Raw genomic sequence first — 25,956 nt, 5'->3', positions numbered from 1 at the left:
GGCGGAGGAGATGCACAAGGAGATGGAGGTCGTGGAGGCGATGAAGAAGCAGTTACGACTCCACGGCCAGCAACCCTTCATGTAGTAGAGAGCAGCGCCCCAGACTTGTGTGTGCATCTTCCTTCTTTTTTGGGGTGATAATCTTCCTTCTTATTTTGCTCCTGTGTTTCTTCTTTTGCTTCGGGTGTTTCGCCGCACATGTCACGTTCTCTGCGAGGCATGAATAGAACAATGCTAACGATGAGCGGCGATGTGGGATCGATGACTAGCAAATTAGATCATTTTTTATCGCCATATCGCACTGGGCTGCCGTGTTTCGTGCTCCTCCGTCGTACTAGTACTCCAGTGGAAAATTTGAGTATACTGCACGGTTCTTTGCTCCTCCTCAGGTCGTCAGCAACATTTATACAAGCAGTCAAATCACAAGGCCCCGCCTTCCAGCAGTAATGAGACGTCAAATCACAAAGGCCCCCACCTCTCATGAAACCGACAAAGCGAGACTGCCCCGCCCTCTAGCCTTTTAAATGTATACTTTTGTACGGTAGTAGTATCGATGGATTGCGCCATGGAGCAAAACTAACAAGATGAAAGAACAAAGGTGGTACATATAGAGAGCGCTCGTCGCCAAATTATGCATATAGTACTATTAAAAAAGCTAGTACGTGCTTAAATGGGGTGCTAAATTCTATTAAAGAAATTGGCATACCTATTTAATTCTTGGGTTTTTATTATTTACGCCACTAGTTGTGTATCACTACTCAGTTTTGCCATTAGAAGTTACAACTACTCAAAAATTCCATTGATCCATGAGATGCTTGCTGAAAAATGCAATTAGATATCTCAAAAATGCCATCGTTCCGTTAGATGTTTGCTAAAAAATGCCATTAGACATTGTTATTTTCACGTCAAACCCGTTGAGCATGTTATATGACAAAAATAAGCCGATTCTCTCTATCTCACAATGGTAAGTGTGGCCCTGCTTGTTAGGAGTAACCAAGCGAATAATTTTACAGGAAAATAAGAATGTTGTTGGGATCAAGTAGGCCCCACACTTTATTGTACTGTAGTGAGATAGAGGGAGGGCTGGCATGTTGGTCCATAGGTATTTATGTCATTATAACATGGCAAAAGAGATTTGAGTCACAATAATGGTGTCCAGCACAACACACCCCTCAAATAAAACTAAGCACCCTGAAATTCTTTGACAACTAAACTGCTGGCTATATGATGTTGGCCATATATATTGTACGTATATAATGTGAAGAAACGAGTGGTAGTACTACCAACTACAATATGAACTATAAGAAATACTAGTATGTACGTACTGAAGAGTTAAAGTAACAAGAAGGAACATAACATAGTTCTGCTGGGGCCTCAGCACAACACACCCCTTAAATAAAACTAAGCACCCTAAAATTAAACTAACCAACTAATCCGGTAGACACTGCATTACAACCACCATGAGCAACGACACTGCCACCTTACTCGGACTCCTCGTCCACGTGCTCAACTTCGTCCTTGTCCCTGTTCCTCTTGGGCGATACTTCTTTGCTTGAACTGCACACTTGGCTCTCGCTCTTCATCCAACCCTTATAGATATTGAAACAAAGGTAGGCATCCATTGCAGCGTAATTGATGTGGTCTATATCTAGGGCATTCCACTGCCATCCATGATGAAACTTGGGCGGAGGTTTTGTCAGTTTACCGTAGGAAGGATCAACCATGGCTGCTGCTAGGGTCAGCACTGAAGGCTGACGGGAGAACACCAGGAAATTCCTCTGGAGGTCGAAGGGCTCGCCTACAACGAGGCCTATCCGACCCATGACTTCTTTGTCATTCATAAAGTCTACAGAAATGAATTTGACTTTGCCGCCCCCGAGGAAGTTCTTAAAATCCTCGCACTCAACGTCGGCATGGCATATTTGGTAGACCAAGCACAAGTTATGCACGCAAACCTGGATCATGGCGGGCTTCTTATTCTCTTCCTCCTTTAGATTCTTCTCTTTTCCCAGGACTGTGGTGTGCTCAACATCTAGCCCAGCGATCCACTCATCACCCTTTGACTTTTCGAACATGCGTCTGAAGCGAGCAAGGCATCCTTTCACCGTCGCGGAAGAGCGGGTGTAGATGACGTCGAACTCATCGCCGGTGATGGTTCTAACCTTGTACTCACCGCCGATCATGGAGATTTGGGACGCCATGGTTTTGGGAGGAGGGTTAGGATTAATGGAAGTGTTGTAATGTGAAAGAATAGGACGACTAGGGGCGAACTGCCGTAATGTTAAAGGACGGCCAGAGACGAGTAGGAGCGAACTGCTAGCGGTTTTCCAATTGTAAAAATGCTGAGTGGGGCGTGCGAACGGCAGGGCAGTGGCTTGCCCGGTGGATAAATGAGTTCATGCACAGTACTATGGGGGCCCAATTAGATATCATGTCTACTAGACGCCCAATTAAATGGCTTCGTGCATCTGCGTGTTCCCACGTCAAGCGTCTTGAAAATTATAGGTGATATGAAGCTTTCCATGCTCCCATGATACGGGCTTCTGAGAGCTCTTGGATCTGAGATCGAACGGTTGCATGGCGTGATTCTAGACCTATGGGTGAATATCCTATCCTGGAGGGTTATTCTGCAAACACTACTGCAGGTTGCTGCTAACGCGACACTACGATCAGAGACCCTTTGACGAAACTATGTGCGATGCATTAATCGCAAACGCTGATGTGAAAAAACCGTCAAAAAAGACGCAAAATGTTTGCGATGAATGATACATCAAACACGGTTCAGATTTTAGTTGTGTGTGCGATGCTGGGCATACGGTTGATCCATACGAACCGTTTGTGATGAGACAGAACAATAGAAACGGGCAGCCAAATCAAGGTGTGTGCGACATACGGCACACAGTTCGATCCGATGAACCGTTTGCGATGATCGAGGTGAACACAAACGATTCGGCGTAACAAGATGTGTGTGATACCCGGCAAACATGTCGGTAATCAGAATTGTGTGCGATCACTATAGACAGCCCATACGGTCCTTTTTTGTGAATTGTGTGCTCGTCAGGGCACACAGTTCAACAAACCAACCTGTGGGCGATAATCTAGGAGTTCTCTGTCGAATATGTATTACTAACCGTCTGCGATGAGATTGACAGGATAAACAGAGACAACAAATTAATATGAGCGAACGGAAACAGAGATATATACAGTCTGCTTAATTTAGTCCTTGTTGTTGTTGTTTTTGTTGGATGGCCCCGCGACATCGTCTTGGCAAGGACGCTTCTTGCCGCTGACCGTTGGTTTTCATCGTCGCCGCCGTCGTCATCATCGATGTTGTCGTCGTCCTCCTTGTTCGACCATTCCTCCTCATCATCATCGGCGTCCTCTTCTTCGTCCTCCAAGGGCTCCTCGCACGTCCGGTTGTCGTCTGACGACTCCGGAGGCGGCACCCTTCCATGATATGGATATAATGGAGGTCTGGGCTCGACGCCTGACTCATGGAAGACGAGCGGGATGGTTCAGATGTTGACCTATCATCGGGCGCCAGACTGCCGGCCGAACTATCGTCCTCGTTGTCGGACGATGAAGATGGTGGACACTTAAGCGGGGTATGCAGAGAAGAGGAAATGCCAATTGAAGGGGGGTTGACGTATTATCTAACCGCTGATATAATCAACCGCAATTATTTGTACCCAATTGCTCCAAATTCTCGGGGTTGCGTAGGACTCCTATTGGCTATTTGGCTGGTTTCTTTTTTCAGGACAAAACACAAGGAACGAGGTTTGGGATTATGCACCAGTACCGGTACGAACGGAGTAGGACAGTTGGCAAGCAATACATTGAGCTCTTCTTATTGATAAATCCAGTAATAATCAAACTACAAAGACAAAGGAAAATATCTGCATGAATCTTTGCGTAACATCAATGACATAGGACCTAGATGTGCATTACTTAGAGCACATCTAGATGTGCTTTAGCAATACTGTCAAACAAAACCCCTAATCATCATTGCAAACAGTGCATAGAACATGGCTAATGCGACAACCACAACTACACATGCTAGTTCCTTCTTGTCTCTTGCTTTCATCTGTTGGCTGTGATTGATTCTTTCTTGCTTCATCGTACTGATTATACATTCCAGATCAGCCAGTTTCTTCTTCAGCTTTACGTTATCTTCTGCGAGCTTGGTGATAACACTTCGAGCCCTGCCATGCCATTCTTCATCCAGCCAGTTAACAAAGGCACAAGCCTCATATCCCTGCCAATTTTAAATAGTATTCAGGATGAGTGGTGGCATTAACTCAAGTAAAATGACGAACTTAGCACTAACCTTGAAGGGGCAACTGAGAAACCGCCTGCCAATGTCAAATCCCTCCGTGCATACACGTCGAGCGGGAGTGTGCCCGTGCACACAACTCAGCTTTTGGTACTTCTCGGTGGCGCAAAACTAGGAGTCGAACTCGTGTTGCGGGAGTCTGGAGTCATGCTCCGAATCCGGCGGCAGATCGCTTTCCTTTGGGAGGGTCATTCAGGACGGATTCAGCAAGGAGCTACTTTGGACATGCTAAAAAAGATCAGGATAGATTGGAACCTGACAGGACGATTTGGATCCGTAGTACACCTGCCTTCTGATGACCTTAGGCAAGTGCTCGGCGGCGACCACCGTTGTGGCGGCGATACGAGCAGGAGCAGCTGCACCGAAACCATCAGCACCACTCGTCCGCATCCCTAGATAACCCCAATGTCAGCACCACACGAGGAAATTGGAGGTTATCTAGGGACTTGGGGGAAATGGGGAAACTGTGGGGATAAGCTAACGGTCGGGAACTACTTATGGCACTATATGTTGTATACGGCACACTGTTTATACATGTCGTTTGTGTTAGGAATTACAACGTCACACATGATTTCCGCACCAAACCATGTGAGAAGACAACGTAGGTGAGACACGATTGCCGTTACATAACCGTATGCGATGTACTACCATGTACATATAATTGAGTTACAGTGATACCATGTAAACAGTCGCTCTGCGGATATCCGTAAAAAAACAACCGCTCTGCATATAGAGATGGCGGCGGCGGCCTAGGCAGCGGATACCGAAGAAGAGGTCAATCCTCGGTCGGTGGGCGGTGGCGGCGTCATAGGAGGTCAATCCTCAGTCTGCGGCGGGAGATAGGAGGAGCTCAACCATCGAGGTCAGCGGCGGCGAGATTCGGGCACATCCATCGCGGTCGATGGTAGGATAGTGGAGGTCGAACTTCAGGCGGCAGCCGCACTACGCTTTGCTCCTCGACCTTGTTGTCTCGGCGTGCCACCGCATCGCGCTTCTCTGTTTGCTGGGTGGAGGTCGCCGCGCGGCTAATTAATTAAGGTATTCTTTTCGTGAGTGGCTTAATTAAGGTATTCAATTCCTAAGAGTAGTGTTGTACTAGTACTCCGCGTGTAAATTGACTGGCCATTAATTTTTGTCATTGCACATCTGGATAACAATATGGAGCGCCCTCGGTAATTATGAAAATAAAACCTTGTGATTTATGCACGCATCTTTGGGCAACAGTTAATCCGTGTATTAATGTTGTTGTTTTGTTTTTAATTACCATTCGTGTGGTGCATATGGAACGATCTCGATGGATGAATAATCGGAAAACTGCAGAATTTATCAGTGGTGTGACAAAGTTCATGAATTTGGCTGAAAGTACAAAGAGGAGAATTGGTGATGCAGATTACATCATGTGTCCATGTGCTGATTGTGCCAATACAGAGTCACATGTAGTTGGAGATGTCCAGTGGCACTTATCCTCTTGGGGATTCATGGATGGATATACACGTTGGACCAGACACGGTGAAGAGGAGGTCATGGATGGAGATACCCAGGGCTGCGAGATGCCAAATGCTAATCAGTGTCACATGGATGTTGAATCTAACATCGGGGCAGAGGTGTCAAGCTACCAATGGAACACCGGAAAGCCGAAACGCCCACTGGAAAACCAAGACGTCAACGGAGATGACGACGATCTTGATATGCCAGATTTTGCTGCTATGATTGCAGATTTCGAGGGCCCAAAAAAGGATATGATTGGGTACAAGGATCTGCCAACCATTGATGCAGACTCCAAGAAAGAATTGTATACAGGTTGCAAAAAGAAATATTCCAGGTTGAGTGCCACCCTAGCGCTTCTCAGATTTAAAATAGCAAACGGTCTATCAAACAAGGGCTTCAGAGATGCTAGGTCTTTTCAAAGAAATTCTTCCAGAAGATAATGTGCTCCCCAGAAGCATGAATGAAGCGAAGAAAATTGTTTGCACATTGGGACTTGAAGTACAAAGGATACACGCTTGTCTGAATGATTGTATATTATACCATGGTGAGTACAAAGATTTGCGTGCATGTCCCACATGCAAGCATGCATGATACAAGCGCAGGAGAGCAAAGGACAAGTACAAATTGGAGGACAAGATCAAGACAGGAATCCCATTCAAGGTTGTCTGGTACTTGCCTTTAATTCCAAGGTTGACGCGTTTGTTTGCAAACCCTAGAGAGGCAAAGAGGTTGCGGTGGCATCATGATGAGCGAATTGCGGACAGGTTTATGAGGCACCCAAAATATGGGGCTCAGTGGGAATTAATCGACAACAAGTTTGAAGACTTTGCCAAGGCCTAGAAGTATAAGTCTCGGGGAGTGTACTAACGGGATGAATCCTTTTGGCGATATGAGCACCAATCACAGCACATGGCCGGTGCTTCTGTCCATATATAACCTAGCTCCTTGGTTGTGTATGAAGAAAAAATACATTATGACGTCAATGGTTATCCAAGGCCCGAAGCAACCTGGAAATGACATCGACATTTGCTTTTAGCTACTAGTAGAAGAACTGCTGACAGTGTGGATAGATGCGCCTACTGTAAAATGTTATGATGCTTACAGAAAGGAGATTTTCGATCGACATGCGATGCTGGTGCACACCATTTAAGATATGCCGGCATTAGGCAACACATCGGGGCAGAAAACAAAGGGAGATGTAGGGAGTGTCACATGCATGGATAGGACAGCTAGCAGAAGACTTCCCAAGTCGCACAAAACTGTGTATTTGCGTCATCGTAGGTTCTTACGAAAAAATCACCCATACTGGAAGATGAAAGATGAATTTGATGGTACGACAGAGGTAGGTGTGGGCCCAAGACCCTATGACGGGGAGGTGGTCCACAACATGGCTAAACAAATTAATGTTGTGCTTGGCAAGAACCACCATTTGACGGTGAAACAAACACCCAAGGGCCAGGTGTTTAAGAAGAAATCAATGTTCTGGAAATTACCTTACTGGGAGATTCTACGTGTACGTCACTGCGTCGATGTCATGCACGTAGAGAAGAATGTATGTGAAAGCATCCTTGGTACTCTACTCAAGATTAAAGGTAAAAGAAAGGATGGTGACAGTTCATGGCTCGATATGATTGCTGATCAATCAAAACACAAGAGTGAAGCAGAAGATGATCACGGCTCGATATGATTGCTGATCAATCAAAATGCAAGAGTGAAGAAGAAGATGATGCCAAATTCATCAAAGCTCGCCAGAGTTACATTTTCAGTACAAAAGAAGCAACACAGTTCTTCACCTATTTGTTGTCAGTTAAGACACCCTCTTCCTACTTCGCAAACATCAGAAGTCTCGTGGATGTGAGCTTAGGTAAAATGAAATTGGGACACATGATTGCCACGTAATGTTGACACAGATCCTCCTAGTGGCCATTAGGAATCTGATGGACAAAGATATAAGAAACACACTCATTGAGCTCTGTGATTTATTCAACCAACTATGGCGGAAAGTTGTAGATCCTGAAGAGTTGGATCATATGCAAGATGATATTGGAAGAATATTGTCCAACCTAGAGATGTTTTTCCCACCGTCATTCTTTGATGTCATGGTCCATCTCACCGTGCACCTTGTTGACGAGATAAAGTATTGTGGTCCTGTGTTTCTTCGCAACATGTATCCCTTCGAGCGGTTCATGGGAATACTGAAGCGCTTTTGTCGGGACCGAAACCATCCAGAGGCAAGCATCCTACAAGGTTATATCGCGGAGGTGGTGGTTGAGTTTTGCACCAAATACATGAAACAAACACCTATAGGTTTTCCCCTCTCTTGCCACGAGGGGAGGCTAAAATGTAAGCCGGTCCTTGCTGGCATGCAAATGGCTGCACCTGGAGAATTGGCAGAGAAAGCCCATTTGACGGTACTGCTTAATAGCCCAGTTCTCAGCGCTTATGCCGAAGAACACTTGGCGGAGATACGCCAAAGCTTCTTACCAATGGTGCCTTCATCAGATGTGGAGATGAAGGAGCACACTAAGAACTACGCCAAATGGCTGAAGAATCGTTTGGCACAAGGATCCATCGATGAAATTGCTACGTGGTTGGAACAAAATCCATCACCTACAGTGTTGACGTACCAAGCATATGACATAAATGGATACACGTTCTACACCGAGGAACATGATGAGAAAACCTCATATCAGAACAACGCTGTTCGAATAGAATGCATGACTGTAGATGAAGATGATAAAAGGGTATACTATGGAACCATCAAAGAATTTTGGGAGCTTGAGTATGTGAAAGTTAAGGTGTCATTATTCAGGTGCGCATGGATCCCTCTTGGTCATGTAAGGGTTGATGATTACAGGAAGACCTGTGTTAACAGGACAACGATGGCATATCACGCGGACCCGTTCATTCTTGTCAGCGATGCTACCTAGATTTTCTTTGCGGAAGACCCCTTGCATAAGAACTGCCATGTAGTGATGCATGGGAAGAGGAGGGTACTGGGTGTCGAGGATGTTGCCTATGAGGACGAGTACGATGAATTTGCTGAGTTGCCAGCCAAGGGATCACGCACCCGTGCAACAGAGCAGCGTAAAAATCATCAGAAAACCCAAGTTCATTCGAGGTCAACTTAATTATCCTAGTTCCCCCATGTACATGTGAATTAAGCCGTAAGACTAGTCTTTATGCCTACCCTGCAACTTAATTCATTCAATTTAGAACTGTCGCGTGTATTGCATTTGTGAGTTAAGGGTTTTCTGTTGATGTAAGAACTATTAATATGTTGACCTTGATATGCTGTCAGCTCAGGCAATGAATATGAATTGTTTTTTGTTATTATTATTATTATTATATCATAGAGGTAGCACTCTCAATTGATCTCACTATAGTATGTGTGAACAAAAATATGCAATCTGGTTTGCAAATAGCACACGGTTCGTTGATGGAAGCCGTGTGCCGACCAAACCCCGCTCGTGATTTGAGTCGTGCTTTCTGATTGGCCAGAACCCAAACCCCACGGATCGTACGTCTGCACTGTTGGATGTTCCCAGATCGAACGGCGATCCTCATCCCTTTCGACAGCACATACTGTTCCGGTTGTAATTCTAATTTTATGCACAAAATGCACGTTAAACTCAAAAAATGTCTTAAGTATAGCTAACGATACCTGAAATGCGCCAGAAAATCAAACCCGTGGTATGATGGTGATTGCGTACCGTGGAAATTTTTATGAGGCCAAACGATGAAGTCACCGGCCACTGGAGTTTGAATTCACACGTCTCCTTTTGGAAACCATGATCCTTCATGTAAGATGCTTCGATTTGGAAGGAGCGATCATCAAAACTTCTACCAAACTTTACCAAATTTTTTTCCACTGGGTCGTGAGAGCACGCCACGGGCACACATCGATTTTGATGATGTCCGGACTCCATCTAAATTTCCTATGATTAAAATACCAACTAGGCCTACGCCAGTGGCCGCACCTCGCGACCGAAATGTTTGAAACTTCTCCCTGCTTCTCGAATAAACAGATGAAAACTCGCAAAGCGACGCACAAATGATTTATATTGCCAGGCTGATCATAATGGGAGTATCATGGCTAGTATCATGCATGCCAACTAGGCAATTTTGATGAGCTTTCATAGAGAGAGGGTTAAGTATCATATCATGATACTGTATCATAATAAATGCTATGCTATTATGTGTCATGCATGGCAATAAATAAAATACTACATGATACTAACTTATGATACTATGCGCGCATTACAGAGGTATAGTATCATACGCATGATACTAGTATATGATACTCCGCATTAGGATGTTTCCAATGCATTGATGCTTACATGAGGTGCTAAGCATATTAAATACTTTAGCAACTAAAGACCCCAATGCATAGGTGCTTAACTTGTTGGTGCTAAGTATCCTTCATTTAATGATTTTGCTACTAAAGTTCTCCATGCATTGGTGGGATTCTTCCATTTAAGTGTTTTGCCTAGGTTCTCGCGCTTGGCATTGTTTCTTCCTGGGTCACCACACCCATCTCTCTCCTCTTAATTACCTTGCGACATCAGATTTTTGCCTACGTGGCAGCCCTAGCACCTGTACAAGGTGGAGCATTGGGAGGGGCCTTACAACGAGCCTTATCATATACTAGTATCATGCATATGATACTATAGTATATGATATTACCTCCGTAATGCGCGCATAATATCATAAGTTAGTATCTTAGGTTGCCTTATTAATTGCCATGCATGGCACAAAATAGTACACCATTTAGTATGATACGGGTATCATGATATGATACCACACCTTCTCTTTCCTCATTTAACTGTGTGCCACTACATCATCCAAGAAGTCTAGTAGTTGGCATGCATGATACCGCTTATGATACTCCCATTACGCCAGCCTTAGGGTGGCCATAGTGGGGGTATCATAGCCGGTATCATGCACTCGGGAATAGCAAATATGATAATGTGACAAAGAAGTAACATAGATAGATACCGTAACATAATAAATATGCTATACTACTTACGGTCATCTATGATACTATGCACTATGAAGGTACGTACGTAGTATCATACACTAGTATCATATGCATGATACTATATAGTTATATGATACTCCCCACTATAAGGCTGGTCATAGTGGTGGTATCATAGCCGATATCATGCACTTGGAAATAGCAAGTATGCTGATGTGGCAAAAATTAAATAAGATAGAGAGGGTTAGAGTAACATATAGGTAGATACTGTATCATGTTAAATGCGGTGCTAATTTGTGTCATGCATGGAAATATATATGATCATCTATGATACTACTCTATTATACTGTGCACTATAATTAAAGGTAGCATCATACATTAGTATCATATATATATATATATATATATATATATATATATATATATATATATATATATATATATATAGTGTTATATATATATATATATATATATATATATTATATATTATATATATAGGATGCCAGTTTGGGACACCTAGGTGCCTGGGCACCTTGCCTCTCCATCGTTGAATCGTGTTTAGCGATTGATTTGAAAACCAATAAAAATGCATCAATTGCTAGTTAATTTGGCAGGCTTTAATTCGTGGACCGTCCCATGCATGCATGTCGCGTGATAAAAAGGCAAGGTACTAATATGAGAATGCATATAATTTTGGTTATAGGTATTGCATACCCGTATTAGATAGTTAAAAAATAAAATAAAACGTAAATAGTTCTAAAAACAAATTATTTGGAATATACGTACCCGCATGTGTACATAATTACATGAGTAGGTATTAGATACCCGTATTTGTACATAATATCGTTAATAGGTTTTTTTGTGGTATCGTTAGTAGGTATTAAATACCCATATATTTACATAAATTATTGGGTATATACGTACCCGATATGTACATAATTTCATTAATAGGTATTAGATACTCATATTAAATAGTTAATAAAATAGAACGTAATAGTTTAGAGAATAATTTACTGGTTATATATACCCGTGTATGCAGATAATTTTATTAGTAAGTATTAGATACCCGTATTAGATAGTTAGGAAACAAAAATACGCGTATTAGATACCCATAGTAGTTCAGAAGAAAATAAAATATTACTATGATTTATTGTATGGCAAGTCTTGCATTCTTAATAGTTAAAAACGAAAATAAAATGTAAACATGGAAAGTTTTGCATGAAGAATAATTAGGAAACAAATCAAACATTCATTATGTGCGGTACATACCTAAAACAATCAAGGTGTCCGGGCACCTAGGTATCCCAGTTAAGAATAATATTCTCATATTAGTACTTGAATAATGACTAAGCTATTCTCTTAAGAATAATATTCCCAGGTCCTCCCCGGTTCCTATCGCACCGCCGGCCCCTCTTCAACTGTTCCTAGCGCGCCGCCGCCCACCCTAGTTTCCACGGCGCCGCCGGTGTGCTTCCCTCGGCTTCCACGGCGCCGCCCGCGTGCTGCCCTCGGCTTCCACGGCGCCGCCGGCGAGCTCCCGTCGGATTCCGCGGCGCCACCGCCCCACCTTCCCATGCTTCTACTGCAGCCGCGCGGTCCCTCAACCTCGCGTGTCTCCGGCTGCCGGTCTTCTTCCCCGTCACTGAAGCACGCTGGTCGATGAGCCTGGATTCCGTCGTCCAAACCGCCGCACCGCCGGTCTGCCACGCTGATCTAGCCACCTCCGGGCGCCGCGCGCCGTGCCAAGCATGCCCCCGGTTGGCGCCTCCTCTTGCCTACTCCATGCGGAGTGCCGGGCCATCTCCCTCCTGCCCCGTCCAGGTTCCGCGCTCACACCAGTCCAGGTAGGGATCTCCTCCTCCCTTGTCCGTCTGAGCTCCTCCCATTTTCCTTCACGCACCTCCTCAGGTAGGAGATTCTGCACATCGCCACACTTTTTTTTGAAGTTGATTCATCTGATTTTTGTTTTGTGATGCAGCAGTTCCGATTGAGCTGAAGCCATTGCGCACAACTCCTCTTGCCATGGAGACAATGACAAGCACCGATACCTTAGCTGCCGGCGACCACAAATCGCCGCCCCAAATTCACTCTGACGACGTGACGCTCCAGCCCGGGCGGGCGCACACAGGGCCACTGCCCGCCCCATCACCAGGAGATGGGTCGGAGTGAGCTGCGTCTGCCGTGGTCTCAGATGGTATTGCTCCTCATCCCATGCTCTGCCAGGCTCCTCACATGTTACATTCTAAAGAAAAACCTGATTTCACTTATTATTCTTGTTCTTTGCCCTTCAAATACGGAAGTAGAATCAATGTCAATAAGCATTTTCACAACTTCTCTCATCGTTGGTCGCTCAGAAAGTCAGAAGGTACTTGAATAATTCAAGCATTGGCAAAAATGTTAAAGACTTTTATTGTATCTTCTGATGCATAGTTGCCAACTTTTAGATAATGAACCACTGTAGTATTTCGGTCTGAACAATGGGATCAAACCCATTTTGATCATGACATGATCAAAATTTGATGCTGGGCAGTGGCAGGTTCTTCAATGCAGTGTCTTCAGTTCGATGTGATTTGTTTCCCTTTACACTCGGTAAGACAGGAAATTCTTCAGTGCTAGTTCGATGAAAGAAACAGCAGCAGTTCATTAATCTTAAAAAATTGACATTTTTTGGGGGCACGCCATGTATTTGCTACAATGTCTCGGTGCACTGGACTACTAGCTTTGCTCTCTTCATTGTTTATTTGTAGCTACCTTGTGCTATAAAATTGCTACAAATTACAATGTTTGGAGCATTTTTCATGCGTGACATGTACTTTAGCTGCTAATCCGATCCTCCGGGAGTTCATATATTACTACCATAGGAGTTCAAAAACTACACCACAAAAAAATTGCCCATGTAGTATATTTTTTTAAAGATACTCTAAAAAGTTCATGTATACCTACTGAGGTGCTATACAATCTCGATGCTTTGATTTCTGTATATGTATCTGTATGTATGTGTGTACTTGCTGTTTGGTATTCAGGCACATTCTTGTTCATGCTGAAATTACACCGTGAAACAAGTCATCCCATCTCCTTCTCTAGGCCTAAAAGTTTTGGCTATTTCGTGGTTTGCTGGTTTGACTCATGAGCACCATTCTCATTTGCATCCTTCAAATCTGGTTTCCTGGTTTGACTCTTTTCATTCAACATATGATGCCTAGATAGAATAACTTCGGCTTTGTTGCAACAAGTTGTGTGAAAAATGTAGTGAAAAAATAAATTGTGCTCCCAAAAGTTCATATGTACAGTACTTGCTTAGGAATATCATTGTGTTTGTGTTGTTCTTGTAGTGCAAAAATGTGTCATCCCCAAAATATATAAACAAAAAGTATGTAAAGTTCAAAATGTATAACCCTATAAGTTCATAGAAAACAGAAACACACTAAACGAAAATAATGAAACACAAAACCCATGGAATTCGCAGGGAAAACATAATAAGTCTTAAGGTAATAAATATAGAAGTTCATATTTCAAAACAAATGAACTATTTGGGAAAGTAAAATGAAGTATTTAAAGTACAGAAATCTTTTTAGGTTTCTTTATGAACCTCTAATGTTACTCTACATGAACTTGGTTGTTCTTTTTTACATGAACTTGTAACATTAGCCTCCTCACCCATGTTTGCGATGTGATGTACACACCACCATATCTCCCTATCGTCGATGAGATACATCTGAAAAAGTTCATGTTTGCTACTTAGTTCAAAATAGGTCGACAAAGAAGGGACTTCAATAAACCCTTGTTTTTCCTTACTATACTTTAGCCATCTGTATGCTGGGGTCAAAGAAAATAGTGCCTAACTGCACTCTTGTTTTTTGCTATATATCATTCTTATAGTTCCTCTGGTCAGAATATTATAAAGGTACACACTATGCAGTGCTAATATATGTTCATGTGAGCATTTTCCCTTCTGTATTGTATTGCGTGATGGGTTACCTGGAGAATTTACTATAGCACACAGAGTTCTACATATGGTGCTAGTTTTGTTATTAGTGTGATTCTGGTTAGTAGAACAGAATTGGCTCCCTCCACCGAATGACAACCTGCATCGGTTTGAGAGGGGCGCGTGGGTCAGTTCTACGACGACGAGTTAGGCAGCCTACCTTCGCGTCACGAATTGTGCAGTTCGATCTTGTGCGAGTTGGAAATTCCCTGATGCTGAGTGTGTCAGTCCAACCCTACGCTAGAAGGCAAGCCTCCCCCTGGTCGCCCATCAGTCCTATGCCAGACAGTATCTTACTTAACTTAATCTTTAACAGTCTTTTTGCAATTGTTTTTTTCTCTTGAAGGTGGATATTACTATGGGAAGCTTAAATTTCCTTCTAATTACCCTTTTAATATTTAACAGCCTTTCTGCACTTGTTTTTTCCTCCTGAAGGTTTTTTTCCATGAGTTACCGATTTTCTTTTGTGCAACAGTTCGACCTCGATGGCAAAATCCCGGCGCACCCAGTCGCCGCTCGTGATCCCTGCTCCTTCAGCTCGACTTCGCAGGCGCAGTCAGTCCACAGGAGTAGGAGCGGCGTGCCCGACAACAAACAAGACCAGAAGGTATGTGCTCGGAAATTTAAAATTCTGTATACATTTGCCGAAGTTGTAGCTTCTTTCAAAGTTCAAAATGAAAAAGATATTTAGTTCAACTTGTTCTAGCAAACCATGTGTGAGACCTTGGCAGCATGTCTACACACTATCTAGCACAGACAAATGTCCGGCATAGTCAAACTCCTAGCCCTGTTTGGGTAGATAGTCTAAACAGGACAATGTCAATCTCATAAATCCATTTCTCTATTCACCAAATGTTCTTTGGAGATAACAACCCCTGTAGTCCCTCAATCTCTCAAATTTGTTTGAAGCTGAGTGTACTTATTCTGATGCTCTGGTTGACCTTATGCTTGCAGCTGAGTTGGACTTCCTCCTATTCAAATTCTTGCAACTTTCAATTATGTTTTGTTCGAAAGCTACTTGCTGTAAAGTAGTATATGTGCTAGCATTTCAGTATAGCTTCCGAAAAAAAGTGGTTGGAGTTCTCATTTTGTTTAGAAGAAGATAGGACGGGAAATCTTGAATGGAAAGCTCATATGAGTGTGGATGGTTTGAGTAAATTGGTGACGGGTGGAGATCATTCATGTTGATTATTTTTTACAATAATGATAGGTCCACTAGAGAATTTGTTGAAGATTAGATAGGAGTGAAAAATAAGTTTAGAAGTGATGCTAAAAACTGAGACGTGTCAAATTTAACATTCTCTAATTTCTTTTCTATTATTTTCTTTAGTTTTGGTGTCTGAATTTGTGGATATATGCATTACAGCGGGCCCCAATATTTATTTCTTCAATTCTCTAACAAACAAGAGCTCTTTTTCAGTTCATAAAAAAAATCACATACAGTTTTCTCTAGCAATTCGTGATGCTTCTCCGGCGAGGACGCCGTGCTGCACCGGCGGCGCCACACATGTCCAGTTTTCTCTAGTATATTTGATGTATGACCTGCAGTAGTTCTGCAGTGCACACAGAAAAAAAAACTAGCAGTTCAATTACTAAATTAATTTTTTAGTTAAGTTCAATTAATAAATTTACTTCAGTTCAAAATGTTACTCCCTCCTTCCCATATTGTTAGGCGCTTTAGATTTCAGCATGAAAATTAGCGCACATCGTTTGTTACTCGAGCTATCGTACAGATACGAGAGACGGAGGCATGCACGACCTCAAAAAAAGGAAAGGGAGGCATGCACAATCTCTTTGACCACGTCCTTTAACTGCACGATCCCTTTGTTACCTACTAGTACTCCCTAATTTCCAGGAATTTAGCGATCGTCAGGATATTTTAACTGCTCGAGAGAGGGAGTTGTTTGCATGTGCCTTACATATTGGGATTGCATGCAAAAGCTAATACTCCTAACAATTTGGGAAGGAGGGAGTACTAAATTTACTTCAGTTCAAACTAGCAGTGGTAACGAGCTGTTCAATGTGGGGTTCGTGCAACATATAATGCAAAGTAGATAGGTGCAGGAAGAAAGGTACTTTATTTGATTTAGTTCTCTCATGATGCTTGTGTATTTCAATCCTCTAAGTTGCATTGCAAACGGCCAATAGTAGGATTTTTTCAGTGCTTTTATTGGAATTTTCAATGTATAGTTGCATTTCTTTTGCATCTCCTCACTGATAGAAGAACCCTGCTACTACTTCTTGGTGGGAATGGTTTGACATGTATGTCACTGCCTAGTATCATAAATATCCTAGCTAATAGGTCATGATTTTCTCTCTTTTGCCTATGTCTCTTAGTGTGTTACCCCTTCCTCTTTTCATATAGCATATTTTGAACATCAGATGCTTTAAAAAATGTGTCGTTCAAGTCCAAGTATAACTGCTGCAGGAGTTCAAAAATCTAAACAATTTAAGCTCAACCTAATTTCAAAGAACTGTTTTCCTTCATAAATTGTATTTTTGTTAGTTTGTTGTCACGGATAGTACAGATGCACGTTGCTGTGTAGTACATGTGTCCATTGATGTGTTCGAATCCCTTCCGTTCACTTTGATTCCTACAGGTGCTTCAATGTGTCGAGCGGCAGCAGCGCTTGATCCCTAGTGGTTGCCCGCGCAAGGAGGATACAGGGACGCTACAGTGGTGGAGGAGTCAGTACATGTAGTAGCTAGCTCAAGAAAAGGTATTGTCATGTAGCTTTGGTCTTACCATTGTGGTTTGTTGATTTTTTTTCTTGTGTTATTGCATGGGAAAATGAAAAAGAAAGGAGTTTTCTTTTTACAATTGATGATGGGATTGCATGGCTTCATCCAGAAAAAAGTGTTATTGATAAACCAGCAGCAAGGATGATATGTTCATGAGCTGATTCCACATGCTGTCATTTGCAAATCAATTTCCAAATGTGAGAAAATAAAGAAGTGAGACTCTGAGTGTTGGTTTCATTGCACAAATAAAGTTCACATCCATGCCTTCTCAGACCTACATGTTCTACTTCTAATTTTAGTGACACACTCAGTTTAAGTTTCTTATTTTAGTTCAGTACAATTTCTAATTTTAGTTAAGTTCAGTACAATTTGTTCTATAAAATATAGTACAGCAAGCAATTCTATTGAGTGTTTTCTGTTGATATGTGCCCAAGAAACAAGAGATTCTTATTGAGTACAAGCTCCAAGTTTGCAAAATATATATGTTGTATGATATATATTCTGTTCCTGTAGGAGGTTCAAAGACTGCTGTGTAGCAAGTTCAGGAGTTTAGTTTTGTGAAAAAAGTGACTTCTTGGTTAATGCAATCCTCCTGTGGAAGCACTAAAACACGCTACCTGTTGAACTGATACTGAAGACAAGGAGCAGGACCAAGTGTGCTGGAAGTTTTTTTGTACCCATGTGCAGAAGCACTTTATTTTTCTGATAATTATTATTGTGTTCATGTGGGTGCTTGAAAAGTTCTGTACAAGAATAGGGCGATGATTTTTGTGCTGAGGTTGGTGCTATAGGTAATATGATTCATGTACATGTATTATGTGTGGAAAAAAATTCTGCCAGATGAAAGGAAAAATGGTTTAATTAAAAATATTGATCAGTACGAGTTAAAAACGGTGGTCCGTTCGGAATAAAAGAAATGTCAGAATCAAATTGTAGAAGTTCAAGCAAAAAGAAACCCCATGCAATTCAAATGGTAAAAAGTACAAGTTGTAAAATTAGAGAAGTTTAGAACGTAAAAAAATGTTAGAGTTAAAAGAAAACATGCAAAACATTTTCTTTTTGAAAAGAATAATATTCAGTTCAATGATATAGACCATGCAAGTTCGGGACGATAATACAGTAAACTGTTGAAAAATCATAGTAAAGTCTGAGTCTGTGAAAGCACATATTCAGCACAGACCCATACAGAGATCAGTTTGAGTACTATATTTCCAAAATAGAAAAAATAGCACAACCGGTATCACCGTATTCAAAACTACTCTGTGAAAAATACCTCAGTACAAACATAGAGATAGATCAGTACAAGTACTCTGTTTTTTAAATAGAAAAAAACAACATGATGGGTTTCACCTTATTCAAAATTACTCTTAAACGGTTGCGAAGTAGAGAAACGTTCAACATGACTAAGTTTCGCATTTTCGATATCTATCCAACGGTATATTATTTGTCTCATTTCGACAAACTTTTCAAAAAAAACACGTTCGAAATCAAATTTGACCGTATTTGAATTCGAGTTTAGACCGTAAGGAATTAGAAAAATATTTCTATATGAAAAATTTGCGCATTTTCTATAGTTTTCCAACGCCGCATCATTTGTGTCAATCTGACAAACCGTTTGCAAAAAAACACGAAAATACGTTTCGCCCAGAATTTCACCCTTTTCCAAATTACTTTTAAATTGTATAGAATTTGAAAAAACATTAGATATATGGAAGAAGCGGATTTTCATCAGCTTTCCAATGCCATCTTATTTGCTCAAATCTGACAAACCGTTTGAAAATTACGTCCAAAATACGATTCACGTTTTCGGTTTTGAAAAAAAAATGGTTTTTTCAAAACTGCTCTTAAACCATAAATTTTTGCAAAAAAAAATTATATGATTGTAATGTAGATGTCAAGAGCTTTCCAATGATACATGTTGGGGAACGTAGTAATTTCAAAAAAATTCCTACGCACACGCAAGATCATGGTGATGCATAGCAACGAGAGGGGAGAGTGTTGTCCACGTACCCTCGTAGACCGACAGCGGAAGCGTTATCACAACGCGGTTGATGTAGTCGTACGTCTTCACGATCCGACCGATCAAGTACCGAACGTACGGCACCTCCGAGTTCTACACACGTTCAGCTCGATGACGTCCCTCGAACTCCGATCCAGCCGAGTGTTGAGGGAGAGTTTCGTCAGCACGACGGCGTGGTGACGATGATGATGTTCCACCGACGCAGGGCTTCGCCTAAACTCCGCAACGGTATTATCGAGGTGTAATATGGTGGAGGGGGGCACCGCACACGGCTAAGAAATCTCAAGGATCAATTGGTGTGTCTATGGGGTGCCCCCTGCCCCCGTATATAAAGGAGCAAGGGAGGAGGAGACCGGCCCTAGGAGGGGGCGCACCAAGTGTGGAGTCCTACTAGGACTCCCTAGTCCTAGTAGGATTCCACCTCCCATATGGAATAGGAAAAGAGGAAGGGAAAAAGAGAAGGAAGGAAGGGGGCGCCCCCCTTCCCTAGTCCAGTTCGGACCAGACCAAGGGGAGGGGTGCGGCCACCCTTGAGGCCCTTTTCCTTCTTTCCCGTATGGCCCAATAAGGCCCAATACGTATTCCCGTAACTCTCCGGTACTCCGAAAAATACCCGAATTACTCGGAACCTTTCCGAAGTCCGAATATAGTCGTTCAATATATCGATCTTTACGTCTCGACCATTTCGAGACTCCTCGTCATATCCCCGATCTCATCCGGGACTCCGAACTCCTTCGGTACATCAAAACTCAATAAAACTGTCATCGTAACGTTAAGCGTGCGGACCCTACGGGTTCGAGAACTATGTAGACATGACCGAGACACGTCTCCGGTCAATAACCAATAGCGGGACCTGGATGCCCATATTGGCTCCCACATATTCTACGAAGATCTTTATCGGTCAGACCGCATAACAACATACGTTGTTCCCTTTGTCACCGGTATGTTACTTGCCCGAGATTTGATCGTCGGTATCTCGATACCTAGTTCAATCTCGTTACCGGCAAGTCTCTTTACTCGTTCTGTAACACATCATCCCGCAACTAACTCATTAGTCACAATGCTTGCAAGGCTTATAGTGATGTGCATTACCGAGTTGGCCCAGAGATACTTCTCCGACAATTGGAGTGACAAATCCTAATCTCGAAATACGCCAACCCAACAAGTACCTTTGGAGACACCTGTAGAGCACCTTTATAATCACCCATTTACGTTGTGACGTTTGGTAGCACACAAAGTGTTCCTCCGGTAAACGGGAGTTGCATAATCTCATAGTCATAGGAACATGTATAAGTCATGAAGAAAGCAATAGCAACATACTAAACGATCGGGTGCTAAGCTAACGGAATGGGTCATGTCAATCACGTCATTCTCCTAATGAGGTGATCTCGTTAATCAAATGACAACTTATGTCTATGGCTAGGAAACATAACCATCTTTGATTAACGAGCTAGTCAAGTAGAGGCATACTAGTGACACTCTGTTAGTCTATATATTCACACATGTATTATGTTTCCGGTTAATACAATTCTAGCATGAATAATAAACATTTATCATGATACAAGGAAATAAATAATACTTTATTATTGCCTCTAGGGCATATTTCCTTCAATATATTACACACCCCGTTTCGACCCAAAAAATTGCAAAAAAAAAATTTGAACTAAAGAAGACGATTTTCAACAAAAATGAAAGTATCAGTTCAAACGCTCGAATTCATTAGTTCAACCGCTCGAATTCATCAGTTCAAGTAGGGTAACAGAATAATATTCTGTTACGTGAAACAGAATAGGCCAGATGTATATCCACACTATCTCGGATGGTTGTTATCAGAACCGTTCATTTGCTTTGAGATCCGCAGCTTTGACTGGATAGAGTTCCAATTTTACCAATTTAGGAATTTCGCCATTACAGATGAGGAATGCTAGGCCGGACCTTTTTGGAGTAGTATCCCCGGAATGGCAACCTACTGTCTGAGTTTTCAGTCGTGGTCAGAATAAAAAGTTGCTGTACCTTTCTCAACCGGCAGGGATGCACAGGAGCTACTTCGGGCAACGTATTGAATTGGCTGATGGTGGTAATTTATTAAAAGTTCTGAGCTGCCGCGTGCTGGACGGGCATGTAAGAGCTGCCTTTTTTGTATAGCCAAACAAGGTTCTGGACTGCGACGTGCTAGTCCGGACATGTAAATCCTTCCGCTTTCGTCTAGATAATGAAGGCGGTGCTGCACCGTTCGGACTAGTAAATGAATTACAGACGAAAAGCCCCGTGGCATGTATCCAAAAGAGTGTATGTAGTAAATGTCGTTCCGTTGTATCGGCCGCTCAAACAACAGTACGAACGTGCAATTACTACCGCCACCGGCCAGCTTTTGTTTTGCATATATCAAGTATCGTCCTCACCTTTGGCCTACACTATACTATCCCCTAGTATCGCCTGCTCGAAAAATGGAGGGTTTGGGAGATGGTAGCGCGAGCAACGGAAGCCGGAGTTCCACTGTCAGCAATGCTGGGATTGAAGACGCGTTTGCGGGAGCCATTCTCCCTGCCGGCGAGGAGGTCCACCCCGGCAGTGTTTCAACGATCCACAACAATGGCCGGCAGGTACGTATTCAGTGGTTTCAGCAGCTTTCATTATGAACGGGAGTTTTTTTTTTGCTGAATGTTAGTTTTGTTTCCAGTACATTGATCCGCCGAACAACTAATTAGTCCCTCTGATTGTGAAGCAAGTTTCAATGGTAGCTCCATGTGCTTCGTATGGCGGGGCGCTGTCGATACATGGAATGCCTGACAACACGGTATGGAAGAACGAGTATATGGGCGTTTCTGTTTAGGTGGTTTTCATACTAACAGAATATAAAACAATCATGCGGCCATGTTGTTTGTAGGCGCCGCTGCTTGGTAGAATTTGGAACCGTGAGCATCTGACAGACGAGATTAACTTGATTCACCAGAACGGCATTGGCGCAATTGAGGCCAGAATATGGTTTTTTTTAACACCGCCCATCGCAGAAAATGTTTTTTTTTACAAGACAAAAGATTTGCCATTTCATTGATTAAGGAAGAAGGTTTAGACAATGCCACAAAGCGGCAAGAAAATAAAGGCCTACTCTCGCGCCATTATAATACTCAAGTGCTTGGCGCCCGCCCAAGCCCAAAGAGACAACTCCTCTTTAATCTTGCTAAAGAGGACCACCGAAGGAGCGGCCGTGCTGCGGAAAATTCTAGCATTGCGCTCCGACCAAATCTCCCAGGAGATGAGCGTCATCAGTGAAGCAAGCGCCTTGGGGGATTCGGTGCGGATATGAATGTTTTCTGTCCACCATTCCCTCACATAGACCCTCGTCGTCCAAGCAGCGGTATTGATGTGTTTCAAGCCGAGCCACTGGAGAATATCATTCCACATGCGAAGGGTGAAACGACATTGAAACAGTACGTGGGCCGCCGATTCCTGACTTTGCTTGCAAAGGCGGCAAAGACCGCAGTTGGGCCATCCACGACGAATAAGGCGATCTGATGTCCGAATCCTGTTTTGAAGGGCAAGCCAAGCAAAAAATTTGCACCGCGGAGGAGCCCACACCTTCCACACCGAGTGAACCATGTCCGACGTAGTAAGGCCCTCAAATTGCGCCTTATAAGCTGATGAGGCAGAGTACAAACCGTCCTTGATGAACTTCCAAATAATGGAATCCTCCATATCCTCAGCAAGTGTGACCTGAGCAACCTTTTCCCAAAGGTTGGCAAACTGTTGAACATGGTCGATGGTTAGGCCATTGGAGATGTCGATGTGAGAGATCCAAGTGTTGTTTGTTAAAGCTTGTTGGACCGAGCAATTTTTCTTTTTGGATAGCTCAAAGACGTGAGGTGCAATATCACGCGGGCGCAACCCATTCAGCCAAGAGGAGTTCCAGAATCTGGCCGTACGCCCATTGCCAACCATGACTGTAGTGGCAGCCGCAAACAAATCTTTGCAAAAAATGTAAGTATAATGCCTTCCAAATACTGTGTGCATTTGGCCAGGTAGTCATGCATTTATAAAACAAATGCAGCAATGGTGACTACATATAATAGTTATGGCTCTATAAGGAGGCGGTATTCCCTCATGCACGTACGGGTCTACTCCTTAAGCTGCGTGACAGACAAAGATGTGTGTGCATTTGCTCAGATTTTGGGTGATTGTTGTGTGTCTAACTCTGAATACACCATGTCTTGATTTTCAGTGTTGTGATATACTACAGTGACATCACTCACCACTTCCTCCATTGCATATATGTTTACTTGGACCTTCAGAAAAAGGGAAGGTTCGACCCCCTTTGACCCGTTCTTGTAAGTAACCATGCGCCGTATTTGTATTTGTTGACCCAGCTACTCTTTTATACTACAATACAAAAAGCAAGGCAACGACCCCTCCTGCAGGAAAACCAATTCCCTCTTGGTCTTCCGATTCGTATGATAGGTCGTCAATCCGTCGGGGCGCGCTCGGGCTCGAAGGCGGGATTCGTATGATGGTCAGTTTTTTCGACGTCTGACACTCAACATTGAAGGGATCATGATGCGTTTTGAACACTTCTTTTGGAGGTGTATTGGGCGAAAACAATATTTTTAAGATTTGGATTTCAACGTATGAAAAACACACAAAACGATTGGTGAGCACGAGAAAGCGGATGCACATAGTAGCGATGGAGAACTAAGGGACAATGATATCGATAAAGACGACACTGCAGAGATCGATCGCTCCCGTAGCGCGGTGTACAAAACTCATCGTGTCTTCAAATCGCATTAGATGGGGGACGGGGATACCTTAGATTGCCGTGTGCCGCCGCCCTATGAACAAACGCAGTTCCTCAATCTTCAGCTGCGCGCTTCAACCTCTGGTGTTTGGGGAGCGGACACCGAATACTCTGCTCGGCTTTCGCAGGAGTAGAACTGTAGAAGCACCGGGCTATAGCTGCCGCGTGAGTGCGATCACGGGCCGCACTTGACTGTCTGTGCAATAACTTTCAAGGGGAGTGGACAAAAAAGATGACAGACAAACTCTGAACCCGGGATTCTATGAGCCACCGGCCGGGCGTTTTGTTTCGAGGGTGAGCATTAACTTTTGTTCCAGTAAAATAGTAAATCCTCCTCGTGACTATGCGAGAATTTCTTTCTTCTACTTTCGGTCATGAAGGACGCCTCTCGAATATGGAGCCCATAGTTTAGCTAAACATCCCTTGCACTTAGACTAGCCACAATGGGTAGTAACATAGAGTAGTAACATGCCCATGTTACTACTCTATGTTACTATCTCAATAGTGGGTAGTAACATAAGTGTGGTAACATGCAAAGCTTCATTTATTACGTTATAGACTCATATTGCATTGGGACATGTGATGTTACAGTAACTAGCTAAGTTACTAGTACTACATCTCTCCTCATTAACTCATTGCCACATAAGCAAAATTGCTGAGTTGGACTCGATGTTACTACCGAAGTTACTCCCAGTGTGGCTAGTCTTAGGAGAGGGCCGCCGTTTGTGGCTGTTACAACCCTTTGATATTTCTCGTATTCTTGTATTTCGTCATATAGATCAATAAAGTGAAGCATGTTTTCTTTAGAAAAAAACTAAATCCCGTGTCTTGGGACAACTCCAACGCGCCGACGCAAACCGACAAGAATTTCGTCCGCCATTTCGTTTGGCTCTACCAGTGAAACACGATCGATGCATTATCCGCGTGCTTATTAAGAAAACTAAAATACCCATAAAATTTGAAGCATGTAAATAAGTTAAACATAATTAAACAATAAAACAGGTGGTCAAACGCCGGCTAGAATCCACTTAAGCATAATTAAACATATTTTTTTCTTGGAATACGCAAAGATTGTGTATCATTTCATTGATAGAAAAAGATAGAATGAGTACATGAGGTGATACAACACATGGCACGAACGTAAGGGGCGTGAACAAGGGGACCGGAGCAGCAGGGACACCGGCGTGCCCAAGGAGTCGAAAGGGGACGCAGCTCCCGAAGCGTGCCGGAGGCGAAGATGCATCGGGATGGACGCCAACCAAGCTACCGGCATGTAGTGGTGAAGCGGAGATGCCGAGGATCCAGCGAGCCAAGGGAGCCGGAAACCGCAGCTCCCAGGGCACGCCGGGTCCGAAGCCGCGCTGGCGGCCAGGAGCACTTGAGGAGGCGCAGGTCCATGGCCACAGGGCTGAAGCCGCTACTGCTGGCTGGAAGATGAGGAGGACTTGCGCACAACCAAAATCCGGACAAAGCACGACAAAAAGCCGCCACCGCCGGCGTAGCCAGACGCCTCCAAGATTGCCTCCCAAGGAGGGCTGCCCCGAGCTCGAAGGGCGCGTTCGAACATCACGGGCACGGCCGAAGAACACCACAGCCAGCCGGAGTGGACCCCCAGATCGCA

The 25,956-nt window shown here is 43.2% G+C and overlaps 1 long non-coding RNA gene across 1 annotated transcript; it reads right to left on the bottom strand.

The window, feature by feature from the left end:
- Nucleotides 1-3,813: 3,813 nt before the first annotated feature.
- LOC141042390 (uncharacterized) lies at nucleotides 3,814-24,482 on the bottom strand. The gene is made up of 2 exons (XR_012204941.1): nucleotides 24,346-24,482; nucleotides 3,814-4,255 (listed from the first exon to the last, which is right to left on the bottom strand). It is a non-coding gene; the product is annotated as an uncharacterized lncRNA (long non-coding RNA).
- Nucleotides 24,483-25,956: the final 1,474 nt, after the last annotated feature.

This window comes from Aegilops tauschii, chromosome 3 (assembly GCF_002575655.3).
Source record: "Aegilops tauschii subsp. strangulata cultivar AL8/78 chromosome 3, Aet v6.0, whole genome shotgun sequence".
In the NCBI taxonomy this organism is placed as follows: domain Eukaryota; kingdom Viridiplantae; phylum Streptophyta; class Magnoliopsida; order Poales; family Poaceae; genus Aegilops; species Aegilops tauschii.
Note: the sequence above shows the minus strand (reverse complement) of the source record. Positions and strands in the feature narration are given on the sequence as shown.